The sequence below is a fragment of the Bidens hawaiensis genome, unplaced genomic scaffold (genome assembly GCF_021521415.1).
Source record: "Bidens hawaiensis isolate Kalapana, Puna unplaced genomic scaffold, B.hawaiensis_p1.1 tig00020377_1, whole genome shotgun sequence".
Lineage (NCBI taxonomy): Eukaryota > Viridiplantae > Streptophyta > Magnoliopsida > Asterales > Asteraceae > Bidens > Bidens hawaiensis.
In genome coordinates, this window is record NW_027493102.1 from 32,114 (window position 1) to 38,113 (window position 6,000).

The window sequence follows — 6,000 nt, forward strand, 5'->3', positions numbered from 1 at the left end:
CGTGAGTCTTTTCTTTAATTCCTCAATAGCCTCCTCCTGAAACTTACCCTAAGTGAATACTACAGACTTTCGGGTCATAGCGGACAACGGTGCATCTATCTTGGAGAAGCCTTCGATGAATCTCCTATAATAGCCAGCCAACCCTAAGAAGCTACGCATATCAGTCGGGTTCTACGGAGTCTTCCAATTCGGTATCGCCTCAATCTTAGTTGGGTCCACAGTAATCCTTTCAGGATTAATTACGGGACCTAGAAACTGCACTTCACATAACTAGAATGCGCACTTCGAAAATTTAGCATACAACATTTCCCTCTTCCGAATCTCTTAACACTTCTCGCAGATGCTCCACGTGGTCAGACTCGTTTTTTGAATAAATCAATATATCTTCGATGAACACGATAACTGATTGTCTAACATCGGCCGACATACCCTATTCATCATGTCCATAAATGCCGCTGGAGCATTCGTTAGACCGAACGACATCACTAGGAACTCGTAGTGCCTATACCGCGTCCGAAACGCTGTTTTAGGGTTGTCTACCTCTTTCACTTTCAGCTGATGATAACCTTATCTAAGATCTATTCGTGAGAACCAACTCGAACCTTGTAGTTGGTCAAACAAATCATCAATCCGCGAAAACGGATACCTGTTCTTCACCTTAAGCTTATTCAGCTCACGATAGTCTATACACATTCTCATGCTTCCATCCTTCTTCTTAACAAACAACACCGGTGCACCCCATGGGGAAACACTCGGCCTAATAAAACCTTTGTCTAGGAGTTCTTTCATTTGGGACATCAATTCCTTCATCTCGGACGGCGCCAGGCGGTAAGGTGCTTTCGAGACAGGCTGTGCTCCTGGTATTAAGTCTATCTGAAATTCTATCTCTCGATGCGGTGGCAACCCCGGAAGATCCCCAGGGAAAACTTTTGGGTAGTCGCGCACAACAGGAACATCCTTCAATTCTTTCGTCTCCGCCGTGGCTTTGACAACATACGCCAGGTAGGCACCGCACCTTCTTCTTAACAATCCTTCAGTTTTTATCATCGAAGTAACATTAAGCCCTGAACTTTCTTTATCACCATAAACCGTCACTGTACTACCATCCAAGGATTTTATCCTTATTATCCTACTCCTACACACTATCTGAGCTTCGAACTAAGATATCCAGTCCATTCCCAAAACCAAATCGGACCCTCCTAAGGTCATAACATACAGGGTAACAGGGAACTCACGTCCCTCCAACTCTATCTTACAATCCTTAACCATTCTCACTATCCTAACCGAGGTTTCACTAGCGGTTTCTACTATAAGAGTTTCAGGCACACGAAAACATTTCATCTTTGCTAATTTACTAAATGGCATAGCTACAAAACTCCTATTGGCACCTGAATCAAACAACACGGAAGGGGAAATACCATTCACTAGAAACGTACCTGTCACAACGTCAAGGATTTGCTTATCCTGCTCATGAGTCAGCATGTAGGCTATAGTCCTTGGCCGAGATTGGTCACCGTCCTTCTTTCCACTTCCCCCAGCATCCCCATCAGTGCATTCCCTCGCCAAATGGCCCGTCTTACCACATTTGTAATATGCGGGCTTTGCACTACATTCATGAGTAAAATGCCCCAAATTCCTGCACTTATAACAAGCATTTGATCCGACTCTACACTCTCCACCATGAGCCCTTCCACACTTGTGACAAACATCAGTTCTGGCTCCCCACTTGCACTCACCAGCGTGCATCTCACCACAAGTCTTACACGACTTCTTTTCCCACACCATCTGCTTCTTATCTCTGGGGTTCAACAACAGTGTACCGGGTCGTTTGACATGAGAAACCCATTTCTTCTCCTTTTTCTCTTCTAACACCACTTCATACATAGCCAGATAATTGTAAACCATCTCTGTGAGTTCAACAGAAGAGTCAAAAGTAGTAGGTTTACTTGTCTTGACCAAAGTGCGGACGTTCTATGGTAGTCCTCTTATGTAACACCTGATTCGCTTGGCCTCAGTGTTCACCATGTCAGGCACCAACCTAGACATGTGGTTAAATTCATTAGTGTACTCGCAGTGTGTCATCTTACCCGCCTTCAGATTTAGAAACTTCATCTCAACCCTTTCAACCTCAGCATCGGCACAGAATCGCTTCATCACCAACTCCTTCAGGTCATCCCACCTCATCGACTTGATCTCTTCTTGAGTCTTCCTCTATTCCACAGTCTCCCACCAATCCATATCCTCTTCACCAAACGACTGAGTGGCATAACCCACCGCTTGGTTGGGACGACACTCGCTAATTCGGATAATCTTCTCCATGGCAGTTATTCACTGAAGAGTAGCGATTGCATCACCTAAACATGTCAGCTTCGGTGGGTCGCAACCTTTGAATGACTTATAGTTACGCCCAACTCGTCCTCTATTTCCCTTGTTGATGTGAGCCCATGTATTGAAGACCAGGCTGTTATGTTTCTGGAGGCCCAAGATCGTGCTACAAAAGGTGGCCCATGAAAACGGGCATAACTTGGGCCACGAAGCTCCGTTTCAGGCCTATTACCAGTCAAATCGAAGCTTGAGACGAGGAGCACATTGTGGCAAATGCCTACCATGGTTTGGCCCCTGTACGAAGCCCAAAAACGCCTTCTAAATAAAGTTATGGGCATTTTAATGTTTTTCAGCACTTTTTATGTTTTTATTTTTGGGTTTGTGTTTGGCCCATGGCCTTTTTGGGCCCATTTCGTATTAGAAACTCTTTTTATATTCAGTTTATGTAATATGAACAATCAGACTTGAATTTGATAATAATTATTTTCTCTTCACTTTCCCTGACCTTTGGGTGGCATTTGGGGGTGGGGGGGGGGGGGGGTTGGAAGTTCATCACGGGTATTCGTTGAATCAACGTGATTCGATCTTCATTATTGTTTTACCGCTGCATCACTCGTCAACCTTCACAGATCGAACTTCACTCGAGTTGCCTTCCACATCATCAGCTTTCTTACCATCATCCCCTGCCTTCTCAGCGGTTCTTGCTTGGCTTTCAGCAAACTTGCCGGGATGTAATTCCTTTATTGCAGCAACTACATCCTGGGCAGTGGCAGCTTGAACAGCGGGGTCAAGTTGATACCCTTCATTGTTGCTTGGGTTCCGTCCAGCTGCACTTTCTTCTTCTCTCGTGTTAGTAACGGGTTCTTCAGAAAGTTCTAGAATAATAGGTGGCCTACCACAACGTTTAGTATGTCCTCCTTGGCCAACAACCTTCCTTGCTCCAACCATTAGTTTTCTATAAAGGAAACACAAACTTCATCACTCAAGGAACTATTTAGTATAAGGATAGTAAGGCTAACAGGTAATAATAGTGGCCGGCTGTGATTAGCTGATCACATTACTTTCCGTGTCCTATACACTTCCCTTAGTGATTCTATTTGTGTTGATTCTACTTCTAAACAGTTAGGCAATCAAACAATTCATTTAATCATACACTCCTATCCCTAGCATTTAAGCTAACTTCCTTTCACATTCTTACATTATTCATGAAATTAATCATATACTTTACCTTTACTTAGCTTGCTTGAGTGACACATGGCTTTCTTGAACTCGCATCTTCTTTCTTTTCTTACTTAAGTCCCATTCTCTGATCAAGTCTAAGCATGTAGGATGCTTAATTCTCTCGAACTTATGCTCTGATACCAACTTGTAATGCCGCGCTCCCGGTGCCCTACTTTGGCGTTGAATTTATTCATAAACACAGTTCTAATATCAGGGTTAAGTAAAACTTTCGCGTAATAAATAAAACTTCAATCATTCGTCACAAAACATTCAAAATTGTCATTAAAAACATAACATAAAACATCTTATTAAACATCATGATAAATCTTTCTACAGATGCCATCTTCTTCAGATCCTGCCATGTGTCTCCCTCAAGCTAGCTGCTTCAGTCTATTAACATGCGTGCATACTAAAAGTCAGCTACGCTGAGTGAGTTCTAGTCATAACATGCAACATATAATACATTCACATCCTTACATATATACGTATCCGAAGATACATATAACTTACTTAACCTGCATATCTTTCTTTCGTACATACATAAGTATATACCTTCCTTCTTTCTGCATTTCTTTCTTTCATACTTTTATAATTAATTATACTTTACATACATATACGTTTTAAAGAGCATTTCGCCCTATAACCTCTCAGATATTATAAGGGTCTGGTCCCTATACTCTCAGATACTATAAGGGTCTGGTCCCTATACTCTAAGATATTATAAGGGTCGGGTCCCTATCCTCTTAGATATTATAAAGGTCTGATCCCTATTCTCTCAAATATTATAAGGGTCAAGTCCCTATCCTCGTATCTTCATATCTTCATATATTTATTCATACTATCGTTTATACAATTACGTACATACCCTTCTATATCATACGTACATACTTTATAAAACAATCACGTTTTCTAACAGTTACCTTCCTTGGCAATACGTGCAATATCTGAAGATTGTTCACCACCCGACAATCATTCATTCATAACCTCAATAATTAACACATAAATCATATATGGCATACACTTACCACTTAATGTAAGTGTATTAACTATTTACGTCGAGTATGCATACATCCCGAAAATATAACAAGGAATGGGGCTAGAAACTAACCTGCAAGCGATTTCTTTCTGAATTTATTGTTATGCCCTTCTTAAGCTGTGCACGGATAACTGTGTATCAATTAACAAGCATCACTTAACTACTCTTAATCATATTATATTTCTAAGCTATTTCCCGTTTTAAACGTTACCTTTCTTTATTAATTAATTACTTATCTTTAGTTCATATGTCATATAAGTCCATATCTATCGTTTACATACGTACACGTTGTTTATCATTCATTTATTTTGGAAAATCACTTTAAGCGTATAAGTCCAATTGGCGTATAAGTTACTACTGGCGTATAAAGTCGTATCTAACATATAAGTTGTCCTTGTAAGTCATACAGCGCATAAGTTGTCTAGCGCGTAAATATTACATATGCGCTTTATATATACATATACATGCATACTTACATACACGCCCACATACATATACGGCTGAGCACATATACGTTGCATATATACATATACGGCTGGGCACATATACGTTGCATACATACATACACGGCTGAGCACATGTACGTTGCATACATATATATACGGCTGGGCACATATACGTTGCATATTATGTAACAACTCGGGTTTTTCAAATTAATACTTATATTAAAATATTATTGGTTTAACTAAATATATAATATATATTTATAACTTTCACTTTATGATAAATTTAACCCAAAACCTAAAGATTTGCCTCTTTTGTATCCATTCTCAAACTCCAGGGTGTTTTCAGCAAATATTGTTATAACCAACACCCTAAACGAGTTAATATTATCATTGGTGATCCGTTTTTACGTATTAAGCAAACCGACGTTCGTGAGTCTTGTAGGACACTATATAACGAGTTATATTTCAATTAAATTCATATATATAATCCTTATATACTAACCATCCTAGCCCCTTATTTAATTGGATCTGTTTCATCGTTAGCTGCTCGTTTATACCCTCGTAACCGCCGGCCCTGTTCTACTTCTGTTCACCTCTTATGATCATTAACTTAGGCAAATAATGATAAGGTTTTGATCGCGATAATGAGTAGATCAAAAGCCTCATCACCAATTTGATTTACAGGGACGTGATAGATCAAATTGGTTTCTAGGGTTTGTATGAACAAAACTATTTTGATCTGCTTGTGTTTTTAATAAATGGAAACCATATTTGTTTGCACGTCATTGGTCAGCCCAGTTGGTTAATCATATAAGCTATGGGTGGCAGAGGTCTCGGGTTCGAACCTCTACACCCCGTTTTTGTTGGATTTTCTTGTTTTATTTTTCTGTAAACCATTTAACCTTTATATAACTAATAGTAATAACTAACAACGGTTATTTTAATAAAAAAACGACCTTTTAATACTCGTTT